The sequence below is a fragment of the Aulonocara stuartgranti genome, assembly GCF_965226115.1.
Source record: "Aulonocara stuartgranti genome assembly, chromosome: 3".
Taxonomy (NCBI): Eukaryota; Metazoa; Chordata; class Actinopteri; order Cichliformes; family Cichlidae; genus Aulonocara; species Aulonocara stuartgranti.
Window position 1 is genome coordinate 45,899,994 of NC_138941.1, and position 17,596 is coordinate 45,917,589.

Sequence of the window (17,596 nt, forward strand, 5' to 3'; positions counted from 1 at the left end):
AAAACTCCAGACATCCAGAGGCCCCCAGAACACAAGAAACCATGGAAGACCAACAGAGGGGCAGCCGCGCCACTGTTCCAGTAAGAGCTGAGGAGAGTCCCAGATGAGGGTTCACTCAGCAGCCGCGGAGCAGAATTGTTTGTTAAAAATTCTGAGAATTCCTTGATAAAAGCAGCGCTGTCTTTAGGTGGTCTATAAATTGTGACAGATTTATCCTGAGGGTCATCGCCAGGCTCCGCACCCTCTGACCGAATGACACAGATTCCAAAGACTGTCTCTGCTATGGCAGTGGCGATGCTTGTTATCAACTTCCTGTGACAATAAAACAAAAAACAAAAAAAGATAATGATTTCTCACTAATGTCCATTGCAAACGGTTTTAAAAGTAAATATCTGTTTTACATTAATGTAAAATACCTAAAAGCTTTATTCATTCAAGCCTTATAATAATGTAAATGTAATCAAAAATGACTGCCCGATATTTTTCCTGACTCAAGAGAAGTTCATTCAATACCTCAACAATGTCCTGTCTTTCAAAATCTTGAGTTGTGACAGGGGTGACTGTGGCACAGGAGGTAGAGCAAGTTGTCTACTGGTTTAATCCCTGGCTTCTCTAATCTGATACTAAAACTATCAATGGGTAACATACTGAACCCCAAGTTGCTCCTGATACATCCATTGAAGTGTAAATGTTACATAAAAAATCTTGTATGAATGTGTGTATGAATGAGGTTATTATAATGATATTATAATAAGGTTAGTATAAAACACTCAAGAATGGTGCGTGTAGTATCCAGTGAGAAACTTAAAGCTCTTACTTTTCCTATTTTAAAAGGTATTTTTTACAGCCACCGGTAATTTATAGGAATACCCCATCCCCTGAAACTTTTTGTATGTAGTTCAAGCTTATCTTTGATCATCTCCTTAGTTAAGGATACAGGCAAGTTAACATACCAGGTAATCCTTCACCAGCTTCTCAGGATCTTCATTCAGGTACACGCAAAGACCTTTGGCGATGTATTCTCTTCTGATTTCAACAGCATCAGTCTTTATACACAGAGGGGGGAAAAAACAAATATATACGGAAATCCATCTCAACGACCTAGCAGTGGGATTAAAGAACTTTTAGTTGAATTACCAGGAATTTGTGAGAAATACAGAGGCTATTGTTTTACAGTCTTAATCTTTTCAAATAGTATTTATGCATTTTAGACAAGTCTGTCATTTTAATATTGTTTTGTAATTTGTGTATTAATTTAATCATGCCATACCCCCAATTCAAGAAAGTTTAGATGATGTGTACATAAAATCAGAATGCAATGTTTTCTTGGTCTCAAAACTATATGTCACTTACAAATGAATATATTACATTTTTAACATGGGAATGTGATAATTTTTAAGAAAAATATTAGCTCACCATGAATTTGATGAACTGGCCTGCCAGCTCTCCAGACCTTTCACCACCTGATAAGATTAAACATTTATTATCTTTACAGGAGGGAACTGCAAGTCTCCAAGTTTATTAAGTAGAAAAATATTTAATTTCAAAAACATTAAAAAACAGGAAAACACATCTGTTCATGTTTTGTCTTTTCTCCTCAGTGTACTAAAAACACATTAATTGTTAAATAAACCACTGTCCATCAGTTGCAACTTACAAACTTACAAATTTCAACAACCCACACGTAAAATGTAAATTTATCACAACAGTCTCTGTGGTAGAGCCAAACTAGCTTATGTGCAGAGGTTAAGTTATAAACAATATCTATATTTTGAGTAGCTAAGTCTTTCATATTAGGCTATCATGCTTGCATGACATTGGGCTATATTCTTGCACTAACGTGTTAGCTAGCTAGAATGGCATAAACAAACAGATATTTTTAAAAACAAAAACAAAAAAACAAATGTGAATAAATAGAACTGAAAAGAATCGACAAACTAATGATACCTTTGTGCAAAAAGTATTTTCATCAAGATGGATGAAGATAGATTCACTCTTACCTTTCCAAGATGACCGCGAAGCAAACCATGTGCTTTCCTGCCTCTTGTTGTTTAGAATCTCACGTGATCTTGTGATATCGCGAGTCTTTAAGGCAGCTAACCACTCTTGTTAGATTTTATCATGTCATATCAACAAGAATAAATTTAAGAGGCGCTAAGTTGGTAAATTTCATGTAGATCTTATATGATTTTATTACGTTCACCTTGGAAACATAAATTCATTGTGTTCAAATTACATGTTAGAGTCTTGTAAATGCAATAACCACCAAATTTCACTTTTTTGAGTGTTGAACTCGTTTTATCTTATTTTATTAATAAGGTTAGTTAGAAGAGTTGCCAACCGTCCCGTAAAAAACAGAATCGTCCTGCATTCAGAGAAAATATTGCGCGTTTCGTATTGAGGTGAAAAGGAACAGTTTGTCCCGGACTTCAGCTACAATGAAAAAGACACAAAGCTGGAGTTATTCTGTGTTTACGCTGCACAGCTGCCTCTTCTTCTCTCATTCTCTCCCCTCTCTCTCCTGTTTCTACTTCAATCATGAAAGTGATCAATGATCAGCTGATCGGCTTTTCTCTCTTGTTTGTTTATCGCCCACTTTGCACCAGAAAGAGAAAACCAGCAGATGCCGCCCTAAACAACAGCAGCACGTTTAAGCTTGATCAGCTGTTGTTAGAATTTATTTAATATTAATTTCTAGTATCAGCTGATGTTTGCTGGAGCCACAGCTGTAAAGCTGCTGGTCATGATATCGGTTTTTGGATATCTGGTGAGAGGGAAACATGAAGATGAAACCAGGAGATGATCTTACTGAATCATCAGAGCTGAACAGGTGATGGAGAAACAGGTTTACCTTTTAGGTGACATGAATGAGTTGAAGGGAAGTTATGAACTGTTTCTGAGAGACAAATAACACCAGGATCCTTTTTTAGGTAGCTGACAGCTGGTAACTCTGCAGGGGCGGGTCTAGCAAAGTTTTGCCAGGGGGCCAGGTAGGGCATTAACAGGGAAAGGGGGGCACAAAGACATACTTTCTTATTTTCATTTAAAATGTCTCGCTTTTAATAAATAATTATCTGAATCTTACAACAAACGTTTTCATCTGATGTAAAATGAATAGAAATCGATTATTGTACATAGTAATTTTTTTGAGGGTCCCATCATAATTTCTTCAGAAGTAGCTAAGTACTGTATATGATGCCAGTATTTTCCCACATTTTCTAGATACTGTACCTGTACTTTGTGTAAAATGCCATCAAAAAGTCAATTAAGTTTTATTCTTTCTCACCTGTCTTTCTATCTCCTTTCACTTTTTAAAGGTTGCCATGTTAGAAAAAATATTTTGCCATGCTGTGCTGTTTATTGATGTGGCAAATGAATGGTTTATGAAAATATATCTAAATCTGTCATCAGTAATCAGTAATGATCATGTCTCACCTCTAGTCTTCTCTGTCTTAATTTCAGGTTTTCACCATGTGTTGTAGATAGTTCATGAGGTTAACTCGACCAAGCAGTCTACTTTCGGGTACTGTTTAGAATACCAGAATAGGGAGGATGGTGTAGGTTTAAGTTTATTAGACTGATGCATACTGTATATACCAACAAGACAGTGTACATCACTGTGACAACAGCGTTTGTTTTCATTCAAAGACTTTATGGTTTTTCCTATAATACCTGGTGGGCCGGTCTCTAGTGAAAATGCCAGGCCCGATTTTTTGTCCCAGCCCTGGCCAGACCCCACTCCTGAGAACCACAGAGGACCAGACCCATAGCTGGACTGGCCATCGGGCATACTGGGCAGTTGCCCGGTGGGCCGCTGGCGATTTTTTTTTTTTTTTAGGAAGGGTATATATAATGAAAGGTGTTGGATTGGTCATGATCGACTCTGGGCTGGACCAATTACAGCCGAGGAGGCTGGATACACCCTCCCCCTTGTTTAGCAATCACGTGATTTTCGCGTATTGCATGCCGGGAACTCGTGGCAAAACAATCCAAGTACCGCATCAAATGCAAGCATTTGCAGCACCGCAAAACGTTCATTCTCCGGTTCCAATACCTTCTTGTTTTTTCTTTGCCGCACAAAAATGGAAGGTACAAAAAAAACAAAACAAAGGAGAACAATGCCGGTCCGTACAAAGACAGACTCGACGAAAAGACAAAGAAAAGATACGAGGGAAAAATCAAAGGAGTGAAAGGGTCAGACCCTTACGAGCACACAGAGGGACAAAAGACATTAGCGTGAGCCCAACTTTCACCACGCACCACGTATATTTATAATTATACAGTTGTAGAACAAAGACCATCGTACGAACAAAGGTAAGTTTACCAGTCTTACAAATCGTCGTCATAGATACACATTCGTTAACCGTTTATTAAATGATGCTGTTTTGTGTTGTGCTGTGTTCAGATTGTTTATTCTATATTTTGAAGCCATGGATAATAAAACTGTTGTGCAGGTAAATCCAATTTTGGATATACATGCAGTTGCAAATATATACACACACTCAATCAAAATATAGCTCAAAGGTTATATAACCTTTGAGCTCAACGGTAATTAATTAGTAGTGGAAATAATTTCTGGTTCATTACAGAAATGTAGCAGTGACAATAATATTGTATGTTGTAATCGCACTGGACAATTAGTGATACAAAACAACTGTTTTATCCTGTGAATAAAAGTATATGTTTTTGTCAATGTACCATGGTAATAACAGAAGCGAAACGTAATATTGTGTCAGGACAATTCACTATTTATGCACAATAAATAAAGGAGCATAGCGCGACAATTTCTGTTCAGCGCCGGACTTGCTTGTAACCTATATCACCAATTATGTTAAGAAAAATGACGTATTAACTACTACAAAACTCTGACCTTTGTGGGAATGCTTGGAGCAGACTAACATGTGAGCTGGAGTGTTCTGAGACGTTATATTTGGTATATCCAGACCATCCGTCGGCTCTTACTTCGGAAACATGGCTTAAAAAATTTCTCTTCAACGACGTAATCCGATAAAAAAACCGATCTCTTTACCCGTCGGCTTCCCGTGGCTGTCATGTGACCGCCTATTGCAGTTAATAATACAACAGCTTCTTGCCATTTTTTGGGTTTCTTTTTACCGCTGTGTCACTGAGTTCGAATGAAAGCCTGCGTGCGCTAGTACCTCTTGCCACAAGTTCCCAGAATCCTTTGCGGTTTTACCCTTGGATGACGTCACATTTTCAATCTTTGGTGGGCCGGTCTCTAGTCAAAATGCCCGGGCCGATTTTTTGTCCCAGTCCAGCCTTGACCAGACCCCATGAGCACCAGGACAAGGAGAAACAGTAAGAGTTAAAGAGAGCATTCCCAGTGTTCTGAGTATTGGTCAGTCCAAAATTGCTGTCAAACTAACCTTTTTTATGGGAAAAATGGCAACAAGAAACTACCGATAGTAGTCAATCATAACAGCTAATGAGGAGTTAGACCTTTGTCTTGTCATGTTAAAAGGTATTTACATAGAATACTGAGCAACACTTATTAAAAGATTTTGAGTGAGTGTGTGTATATATTTGCAACTGCATGTATATCCAAAATTGGATTTACCTGCACAACAGTTTTACAAAATATAGAATAAACAATCTGAACACAGCACAACACAAAACAGCATCATTTAAGTCGTGTAAAATTGGTTACACTACAGTGTAACTATTTAAAACAAAACCAGATACTTCATTTTTATTAATATTCTTTTAATGAGCTGTCAATATTTATGATTTATAATCACAGTTATAAAAGTACCTGATATGGTGCCATACATCTGCGGTGTTTTAATTGTGAATCCTTCTGTGGAACTGAAGGTCAATGTATTTGTACGCAATGCAAAACAATTACGAAGAAGAGTTAAGGGAATTTGGTTACCACTCCCTGGCCGAGTTGTTGTCATTCCTAATTGCTTCCACTTTATTTTAATACTACTAACTACATGGGTTTTACCTTAAAATATAAAGCAGCTTTAGGTGGCTGTTGGTGGTATATAAATATATACTTTTGAATATTTATCAGGGACTAAATTTGACAACTACCACACTGGAATCCACTGAGCTCCTGAGAACGAGCCATTCTGAAACAAGGGCTTCATTTTAAACACCTGTGGCTATAGAAGTGACTCGGACACCTAAATAAAAGGATTTGCATGGGTGAGTGAAGCCTTTTGGCGATATAGTGTCAACCCCTCATAGTACCATATCAATCCAGTGGAGCACTTTGCTTTCAGACTGCAGGATTACTTGTGGTTCTGGGGTATTTAAAAGTAGAATGGGAGACAAAACCAGTTCCCAGTTTAGATTTGGGAAACAGACATCCTCTTCAGTTTTAAGATTTGGTTTAAAACATTTTTTCAATGCATATCATTTGAGCTGGATCAGATAACCTCACTTAATTAAGCTGCGTTAGACCTTCCCATGATGTGCATGATTGTTTCTTCTTCACTGACCTTTTCTCACTCTATATGTGTTTATACAACGCTCTGCATTTAATCATTGTTATTCTCTTGCACTGTGTGCCTTTTGGCCTTACTCCCTCCCCTCACCCCAACCAGTCGCTGCTCCTGCCTGAGGCTTCTTCCTGTTAAAAGGGACTTTTTCCTTCCTACTGTCGTGAAGTGCTTGCTCATAGGAAGTTGTTTGTTTGTTGGGGTTTTCTTTCTATTATTGAAGGGTCCATTAGATGCATTGAGGCCGATACTGCAGTGCTGGTGTGATTTGACACTATAGAAATAAAATGGAATGTAGCTGAATTTACTTTAATCTCCTGTTTTAACTTTAAATAAGAGAATGATCAAGCATAAGAAAATGCACTTATTTACATGTAAGTCCTTAATTGTAAATGCAAATTTGAAAATGCTTAAGATTACGTGGCTCTCAAAAGTGTTTCTATTGTGTTGTTAAAGACCACACTGAGTTTATGAACCCTTCTTAAACTAGAGGCTCATGCTGAATTTAATTTCATCTCCTGATTTAACATTCACCAAGAGGCTGGTCAAGCTTAAGAAAATGGTTTTATTTACATCCAGGTCCTTATTTGCAAATGCAAACATTTCATATTTAGATTTATTGCAAGATTACTTGATTGTCAGAAGTGTTTTGTTATTTTGTCTTTCTTTCCCATGTTGTTACCCTGCAAAGTCAAGTTGAGATCTTGAAACCAGTATAAAGTAGAAGCTCATGTTTAACCACGCACACCATTTTCATACATGTAAAAAGGACTGCACACACACGGGTCTATGTGGTATGGAGGGACTATACTACGTCAATCCGCCCGGTGGTGGTTTAAGTGGACTACCGTTTTCAAAGGACTTCGAGCCAAGGGAGCGAGGTGAAAGTGTTCGAAAAAAATCTGAAAAAAAATTGGGTCACTTCAGACCTCATACACTCCCTATATAAGTCTAGATACACTGATACACACCAACCAGACTATTGTGTTTTCTGGAGACATTGTCCACTTGACAACGATGTGTTTTATGAGGTCCAAAAAAACCCCAAAACAATATTGGGTCTTTAAAGGGACAATGATGTAAAATTTAAATAGCTCATCATTGCCATGAATACACATCTAACAGGACACAGGATTACTGGAACATCATTTTATTAGTGTTCTTGGATCTGAACATTAATTTTAACCATAAATATAAAAAAGAAATCTATGGACAAAATGCCCACGCTTCCCACAGAAATACAAAAATATAGAAAACAGAAAAATTAAAAACATTTAAAATGAATTTTAATAGTTTAAAGGTAAATATTAAGGGGAGAAAATATGCATTTATAATTTTTTATTTTAAATATAACCTGTCAAAAAATATTAAAAAAGGAACCTGTCAAAAATAAATAAATAAATAAATAAATTTAATGTAAAAATTATGAAATACAAACTACTTCTGTAATTAACAAGAACTGTTTTTTTTTTCTTTAAACAGAACATCAGTGTTAACAACAATTGGCAATCTGACCAAGATGTAAAACCACATCTGGCTAAACAGTTATTTTAGTTCATTTTTGTCTGCCTTTTTGCAGTTAATCCTCTGTTTCTTACAAAATCTCTTGTTTTGAACTGTTCTTCCTGCCAACACCGGATCTTCTACCAATTTGCAATGACTGCATTCATTTTTGGTGGCTAGTTTCCCTTCGTTTATGTGGTCTTTAAAATGCCTCATCACTGCAGCAACCTCAGCCTTGGACCACATGTTTTTGGGAGCTCTTCGGGAATTGTGGGATTGAGCAGCATTTTTCTCTGGAAGATATATAAAGTAGTAGTAGTTAAAACAAACAAAAAAACAAACAAAAAAAACAAAAAACATTTGCTTGCTAAAAGAATGGATGCTACCCTGTACTAACTTCTGAAATGTGTTGCTACCATCAATATCAAAACGAGCTAAAATTCTCTTTGAAAATTTATCAAATTTCTAAAATGAGACAACATTTAGTGTTCCGCTGTGAATAAAAGACTGAATAAAAAGTTGAATAAAAGTCTCTTGATACATGCTCAATCATCCAGTTAAGTAAATCCCAAAACGTTGATTCTGTTAATCTGGACGTAGCGTTTTCAGTGGGAGAAACATTTTGTCACTCATCCAAGTGACTTTTTGCCACCACTCTGCAGTTTGCCATATGTTGCAAAGTGATGAAACAATAATAAGCTTAGAGAACCAACTGCACCCCTTACCTTCAGAGGGAGCAGCAGTCTCACTTGCTGCAGGCATTGTGAGTGGTCCTTCATCTGCTGATTACACAATTTGATTAAGTTTTAATATTTGTAACAAACATTTTATCCACAGAAACCAAGCTAGTGGTAACTTACCACAATCTACAGTGTCTTGGGCTACGTTCACACTGCAGGTCTTAATGCTCAATTCCGATTTTTTGATCAAATCCGATTTTTTTGTCTGCGTGTTCACACTACAAATAAAATGCGACAGCAAACGCGCTCTAGTGTGAACGCTAAAAGCGGCCCGCATGCGCAAAAGAAGACGTCACACACAACGCACTCCGGTTATACCCTGAGCAAACAATATTGTTTGACTGATGGCCGTTAATATAAAGACTTCCGACTTTACGTTTCCCAATTTTTGCTTTAAGTTATTTTGTTATTTACATAATAATGTAAATAACCTAATAATTATCCTTATTGCTGTTTTAGAGGAGCGGTGCTTCAAAGGATAGTTGCAGATTTCTGTCAGAATCTACAGATTATACAGTACAAATAAAATGTTCACGTTTCTCCAACGTTGTCTTCCCAACAGTTTCACTGACATCTACACTGGATGGCCAGGAAGCGTTCGCAATGTCTTATCGGGCGCTTCTCCAACGCTGATAATTGGCGTCTGTCTTGTGTCAGTGACGTAAAAGACGGATTTAATGCGAAATGACCATTCACACAGCAGTCGCTTTCTGAAACATCGGATATGTATCGGATTCAGTACCACATACGAAAGTGACCCAGATCGGATTTGAAAATATCGGATTTGTGCCGTTCACACTGTCATACCATGATCGGATATGGGTCGCATAGGGTCAAAAAAATCGGATTTGATGCGCTTTCGCCTGCAGTGTGAACGTAGCCTTTGAGCTGCGCTGTGTTTGTGGAATCAGCTACTGCATGTACAGGCTCACTGGTGCCACACGCTGACATTGTGAGTGCTGTGTCATCATCATCTGATTCACTCTCACTGTCCTTTGTTTCAGCATCACTTAATGCAATTTCATCTGAGAAATTGTGGGAAAAAAAACAAAAAAAACCAAACACAAACCCCCCCAAAAACCTCACATTAACAACGAGATATGACAAAATACAGAACAAATACTGGAAATTATAGTACATAGTTTTACTATTTAAGGCCACCACTCTGCAGTTTGCCAAATGTTGCAAAGTGATGAAACAATAGACTTCAAGAACCTTAAATCATGGACACTTAACAGAATGGTCTGTGCTTTTAGGTTTTAATTCTGTTGATAAAGCATAATATTCAACTACTGCCCTAATATTTGCTCCTTTCAATACAAACCTTCTATTTTGATCTCATCCAGTGATTTCCCTTGGATCTGGGAAAGATGTCCTTTTTCCAGTGTTAAAAGCAGTTTGGAAATCTTGGCCAGCTGTGTTGTGGGAACTGGTAATCTGTAGAATTCACGGTGAACGCGGATATCATGACCCATGTCCCTTTTTCCCATTATTTCTATTCTACAGAAATAGTTACAGAGTCTGTTCCATTTCTGAGAGCCCCATGGCAACATCTGTTGCTGTTTTGTCTCTTTCAAGAAAACTTTTGAGGCGCATCTTTGAAACCTCTCCAGAACATCTTCGATTGAACACAATGATTTGTGAGAGTGTAACTTGTGCAAGTTGGGCATAATTCTGAGCTGTGGCTTCATTCTCCAAGCTGCAAAAGGCACTTTCTGCAGATTTTTGAAGGTAGTGATGGAGAAGCCGAACATATTCTGTAAAGGGCAATGTTGATGGCTTGTTAAACTTTGCCTCACTCAATGTGTTCAAGGCAACTTCTTGAACGCATCAGTGGACTTGATTAGGGCTTCATCCTCTGTCATGAGGGCACGACAATGGATAATGTCAGACATTTTATGCAGTGTATGTCCCAGTTTCAGCGCAAGGCTTGGAGTTTTGTATGACAGTGTCTCTTCATCAAAACCTGAAACTTTCTTTACTGCTTGCACAACTCTCTGGAAGTTAGCAGGCTTAATAGCTTCTTCCATGTTATGCACTGAGAATTCTGTACGCAGACACAACAACAAACGTCCCGCTTCACGAAGCTTCTGTCGTATATAATCATACTTTGTAGGGTCTTGTCCATGTTTATTGTAGAGGGACTGGGCAAACTGAATAACAGTAAAGTCATTTCGCACAGCTGAGGCAATCTCATCTTGACACCTGCGGATAACACTGAGACTCCAGAGTTAAAGCCAGGCCGAGTACTTTGGTTCTTCCAGGTTCTTTATCCATGTCATCTTTTGGTTTGTTAGGACATCTGCGGACATGTCTCCAAAGATCCTTGCGAACATACATCCTTGACAATGAAAGCAATGAGCAAACTTTCCCTCTACTGCTTTAATCTTGGGTCTTCTCTTCACTTTCAGTGGTCCCACTCCACCATGCAAAACTGCAGCATTATGCTTAAAATTTCCCTTATTTCTCAATTTCTCTAACAGACTTTTACGCTCGTTTGAGTCTCTAGGCAGGGAAAATGCATGCACAACATCAGGAGCCATTTTGTGCGTTTTCAGGTGGCGGGAAATTTTAGCTTGTGGTTTGCCACAAAAATAGCAGTAATTTCTTTTACTTAAAGTCATTTTTTCTGATTCAGTTTCGCAAAGCTCACTTTTATCTTCTGGCTTGTCCTTTGTCAAGTTGTGGATTAAATTCGTTGAATCTGATTGTTCGTGCGCTTTGGAGATGTCATCTTGGCATAGGAGACCTTTTGATGTGCTTGGCAATAATGAGATGTCTTCATCTGAATCTTCATCATATGACTCTGAATCTGGCACATATTCTTCTTCTGATATGCTGTGGTTGCCATCATCATCGCTTGATATTTGATCCAGAACTGAATGTGACAATCCATCCTCCCCTGAATATTCAGAAATTTCTTCTTTCTGGAATGTAAGAATAAAAGTTATTTTAGTTGATCAATACTTTAGACAGGTAAAATATAAACTGAAAAAAGCCAAGCCAAATATGAATGGGATACACACCTGTGTTGACTGGTGACAATTCTGATTTGCCAATTTTGCAAGGCAAGATTTGTGCCAGACCCCTAAACAAACTGAAACACATTTTGATAGACTTAATTTAGCTTTGCAGTTCTATTTAAGTTAAGTAGTTTTTTGTCAAAGCATTGCAGTAATGTCAAATGCTGAAAAAAAAACAACCAAACTGTTCACACTTAAGGATATTTTAATGACTACACATACACTGCTAATCCCCCCCCCCCCCCCCCCCCCCAAAAAAAAAAAGGACATCCCAGATGTGAATGAAGGAATTATTCTTATTAAATACTTTGTTCTTTAGGTAGTTGAATGGCATGAAAGTGTGTAGTTGAATGTGTGTGGCCTCCAGATGCCTGTATGACTTCCCTACAATGCCTGGGCATGCTCGGGATGAGGTGGCGGATGGTCACCTGAAGGCTCTCCTCCAAGACCCGGACTAAAGCGTCTGCCAACCCCTGGACAGTTTGTGGTGGATGGAGTGAGACATGATGTCCCAGATGTGCTCAATTGGATTCAGGTCTGGGGAACAGACGGGCCAGTCCATAGCATCAATGCCTTTGTCATGGAGGAACTGCTGACATACTCCAGCCACATGAGGTCCAGTGTCGTCTCGCATTAGGTGGACCCCAGGGCCAAACGCACCAGCATGTGGTCTCACAAAGGGTCCGAGGATCTCATCTTGCTACCCAATGACAGTCAGGCTCTCTGGCAGGCACAGAAATGCCACCCCACACCATTACTGACCCACTGCCAATATGATCATGCTGGAGGATGTTGCAGGCAGCAGAACGTTCCCCACGGCATCTCCAGACTGTCACGTGCTCAGTTTGAACCTCCTTTCAGCTGTGAGGAGCATAGGGTGCCAGTGCCGAAGTTGCCAAACTTTGTGTTTTCTGGCAAATGCCAAACATCCTGCATGGTGTTGGGCTGCAAGCTCAATCCCCACCTGTGGACGCTGGACCCTCAAGCCACCCTCATGAAGTCAGTTTCTGACCATTTGAGCAGACAGATGCACATTTGTGGCCTGTTTGAGGTCATTTTGCAGGGCTCCTCTTGTTCCTCCTTGCACAAAGGTGGAGGTAGCGGTCCTGCTGCTGGGTTGTTGCCCTCCTATGGTCTACTCCACATCCAGGTAGCACCTCCATGCTCTGGACACTACACTAACAGACACAGCAAACCTTCTTGCCACAGCTCACATTGATGTGCTACGCTAGATGAGCTGCACTACCTGAGCCACTTGTGTGGGTTGTAGACTCTGTCTCATGCTACCACTAAAGTGAAATCACCGCCAGCATTCAAAAGTGACCATAACATCAGCCAGAAAGCATAGGTGCTGAGAAGTGGTCTGTGGTCACCACCTGCAGAATCAGTCCTTTATTATGGTGAATTGACTATGTACATCTTTGGACTGTGGGAAGAAGCCAGAGTACACAGCCAGAGAGAACCCATGCACTACAGCAGTAAAAAGTGCCTAAAACAAGTTAAGAAGTTGTATAGTACCATCTATCTTAATGTTCAAGCCTGAGTTTCAAACCATTTCAACATAGAAACAAGGCACATGCAGTCAGTTCTGCACGCTGTAGGTCAAACTGTCAAAAAATACGAGAAGACCCCTCCTAAAACCAGAGTGATGTCACCATGAAGCAAACTTTGACGGAGTCCCCCAATAACAGTGTGGTCCTCCTAAGTCACATTTGGGTGGTTAACACACACACACACACACACACACACACACACACACACACTCAGATGTTATCCAGACTTGCACTTTGAAACAATGAAAAGGACCTACAAGCCACGGTCCATGTAAATCACATCACACCCAGGTGACTGCCAAACACACACACACAGCATCCATAAAGAATGATGATAGATTAAATTATTAGTTCATTAAGTGGTACACTGGATTATATTTACCCTTTCAGGCTCTGGATGTTTCAGGTCCAGATCATTGTTTGGAAAGCTGTTTGGTTGCGGCTTTAGGCAGCTCACAGTCTTCTGAATCTGGCTGGTCTCAGTCTTCGTGTGTAACAGATAGAAAATGAAAATACAGTGCATTTTTGAAGAGGCTTTTGAAACATTAAATAAACTGTATGAGAAAGATAAGTTTCAAGCTAATGTCTTTAAAATATTCACTGTCATGTATAGAGAATTTAAGGCCCTATGATTAAGAGAAAAATAGTCAGTGTGATTTCTTTAATCTTTTTTAAGCCATTGCTAAAGGAGTAAAAGAATCACCTGTAGCAGCAACGAACTATCACTAGGGCCCATTTATCTTCGAGGGACAAAATTTTAAATGAATCTAACTAAAGAGGCTAGAATCACATTAAACATCAATCACTGTTAAAATTTAGAAACCAAAAGCCATTTTTTATTTCTGCATACCTGCTGATATTTTTTTTAGTGCTTTTAGAGGGCTTTGATGTGGCAGCCATCACAATTGCCCATTTTCCATTAGTACCTACCCCTGTTTTTCCAGTAGGTTATAGTACCATGTAGTTTTTCAGTAACTACTGCACCAAGGTTCCAAGTGATCCAAAGTGATCAGAAAATTTGACATAGACTGAATGCCACCAGGTGGCTGGTCAATGGTGTCACTCGATAAGTTATGAGTGCGCCTCCTTTGTGAAAATCCAAGCCATCATTTTTGAAACTCTGAAATGTTTGAAATGGCGACCAAAATTTACAGCGTGATCCCTGAATTGAACACTAAAGTATAGACTGAGCAGCAGGCATTTTGTCACCTTGACGTCCATGCTTGCTGTGGCATTTATATCACTGGATGCCCGGCTGCATTGACAAGTCTGCCTAATGACCCATCTTCTTGAGATGCATCCACACTGTGGGGTTAGGCAAAAAAGTATTAGCTTAACTAGTTAGGAAGCTTTTTTTTCATAAATCAAAAGCAATGTGTAATTTAATCTTAATCAAACTACACTGATATAATACGCACCACCAGACTTTTCCATCAAACTTGAATTCAAACATGAACACCTTCAGGCTGTTATGATAAACTCTGTGTCTCCACTCACATTCTTCTTTTGTTATGAGTTTACCTCTGTATTCCAAAAGGAAGTCTCCTTTTTGGAATGGAACAGTCGTGAAAATGCCCCGACCTGAATTGCAGAGGCATACCAAGTGAGTGACAAAAGACAAAGTGACAAACTCCAAATCTAATCCAAACTAAAGACCAACTTACCTTTGAAGGCATTTATGTAGTGGATATCAAGTCCCAGTTTGTCCCTTCCAGCAGAAACATGACAGACTGCATCCTCCCGTGGAGGAATGCGTCTCCTTCGCATGTTCTCCTGTACGTTTTGATTGGCTGTATTACCAAAGCATATAAAGTATTACGATTATTGTCATCATCATCAGTAGTAGCAGAACTAGCAGTAGTGTAGTTTATAGCATAAACACAGCTGACTTATTCATAGTGCTAATTTATGCCTTCTTTTAAAATGTTAAAGGCCTAGTACTCAAAATGGCGACATGTGACATTTCTGTAATGGCGACTGCAGAGAGTGATACAAGTACTGAGAAAGCTTAGGCATCAAAACTGTAAGAAGTTTTTTCTTCAGGCATATAAATAAATACACGACTAAATACACTTATACCCCTTGCTTTTATTTTAGGGCTGACAGCAGCATGGACAGACATTGGACAAACTGCCCGAAATTAGCTGACAGCGACATCAGGGATTTTGACTCAGACTGCGCTGGTTTAATTGTTAATCGCGTTAGTCGCGATGTCGGCATTAACACATTTAAGCCACAATAATGCTTTAACACCGAGTAAATCCTAACACGAGTTAGCCCGCTTTATCGCGTTGACGCGGTTAGTCGTCAGCCCTATTTTATTTACCCAATGACAAACGCTGGGGCCATTTTACTTCTTCAAAGACTAACTAACAGTCCATAAAGCATAAATTAAACCAGTTTAATGTAGGCCTGTGCACCTATAATTTCATATAGTATTAAATAGTGATGTGACGTTCTGTATCGAGGCTTCGAAGCTTGTGTCGAGTAATTGAGGGGGCGTTTCCGCGATTCGCGTATCGAGGCTTGCTTCATTTATGGGAGGAGCTGAAAATGATGACGTCCGAAGCCTCGCTGCCCGGCTGTACCACGTGACTGGTTCATGAAGTGGTTCGAACTTTGCCGCGAAATATAACAGCGATTAGTGAGAGTTTGGAGACAGTTTGGAGGTTTATGAGAGTGAGGAGAGAAAGTCAGGAGAGAATGGAGCCAGCTAAGAAGAGGAGGATGTCCTCCCCTGTGTGGGAACATTTTGATCTTATTCCTCCCAACAAGGTATGTAAATTTCTACATAAGATGTATTTTCATAATACTGATGGTGCAATAGGACAAAGGATTCAAAAGATTTGTTAAATCATTAAATCCTAGCTATGTTCTCCCCACTAAAAAGGCCATAAAAGCAGTGAAAATTTAGTTTTTACAGAATAAAATGTGAACAGGCAGGACTGAGGCTCAAAGCCTCAGTGTGTAGCTGTCCATACCTCAACGTTACAAAAGCACAACTACTGTCCACACCCCAGCCACACCTCACCTCACAGTAAATGATCATTTCCATTTTAAGCATTTCCAAATAATCATTTTCCATACTGCCAGTATAAATATACACAGTATACTGCCATCACTACAATATAGATGTTTTACACACTCCTTTTGTTGTTGACATTTACAGGCTGTGTGCAAAAGGCCACACTCTTCAAATTCATGCCAACTAATATTTTTACATCCAGTAGGTGTCCTACTAGAGCAAATGAAGCTTCAAGAAGCTTTGCGCTGGGGTGAAGCAATTGGATGAAAAGCTTCAGTGCTTCATGAAGCTTCATCTGCCCATCACTAGTATTAAAGTCATGGTGCATTTTACATTAAAAAAGGCTTACCTTTGTGTTTTTAATCCGTGTTCGTATTGCCGTCAACATATACTTGTTAAAGGGCACGCGCGAAGTCGTGGCGCTGTTTCCTGTAGGTACCGCCTATATATATAGCCTACCAATCACAATGACTTCCGGCCGTGTGTATTGAAAATGTGTATTAAATTGCAGTACTTACACACATCCACTCTAACTCGAAACGTCGCTGTGCAATACATTGGAATACACAAAAATCAGGTGAGGGGTATAGGTGGACTTTTAAGAAAATCAGAAAATCTTTTAATTAGAGTTTAATAAATGAATTTACACTACAGTTTAAGCAAATACACGTCAAAAGATAAATAGTGACCTCATAAGAAGTAGAAAAATTATTATTTAGACACTTAAAAATGCATTTACAAGTCATGTTTTAGGGGGACACATGAATACACAGCAAAAAGTCGAAATGTCCCCAGAGCCCAGGTACAGTGCCAGGTCAAATGTCAATCCATACCACATAGACGCACTCACACACACTGGTGACTGTCTCCATCTAGTGGTGAAGAATGTAATGCTGGTGTAGAAAATTTTAATAGTCTGTTTTTCACTTCTGTACATCGATTATTACTGTCACAAAAACCTACAAGTTAATTATATTTCAGTATGACACAATATTAATTTATTTCTTAGCCAAAATCATGCAACAGCCCAGATCAGGCTCCATAATATTTTCTACTTCATTTTTGTTGTTAGGATCATCAACACATCCATCACAGACTGTGAGAAGAATTCAGGTTTCAGTCAGATGTGAGAAAAGCCAACAATCCATGAGATTAATAAGTACAGTGATGAGTTTAATGTTAAGTGGAAGCGAGTTGACAAATGTACAAATGAATCCCAAATGAATCCCCCTCTATTGTAGACTGAATTCATTATAACCCCATAGAACAGGATCTGTAATATGTA

The 17,596-nt window shown here is 39.0% G+C and overlaps 2 long non-coding RNA genes across 2 annotated transcripts; both read right to left on the bottom strand.

The window, feature by feature from the left end:
• Positions 1-221: 221 nt before the first annotated feature.
• Positions 222-3,005, bottom strand: LOC309697377. The gene is made up of 4 exons (XR_014273810.1): positions 2,001-3,005; positions 1,417-1,463; positions 954-1,046; positions 222-312 (listed from the first exon to the last, which is right to left on the bottom strand). It is a non-coding gene; the product is annotated as an uncharacterized lncRNA (long non-coding RNA).
• A 5,076-nt stretch (positions 3,006-8,081) lies between these two features.
• Positions 8,082-8,851, bottom strand: LOC309704061. Its single transcript, XR_014276137.1, has 3 exons — positions 8,831-8,851; positions 8,696-8,752; positions 8,082-8,263 (listed from the first exon to the last, which is right to left on the bottom strand). It is a non-coding gene; the product is annotated as an uncharacterized lncRNA (long non-coding RNA).
• Positions 8,852-17,596: the final 8,745 nt, after the last annotated feature.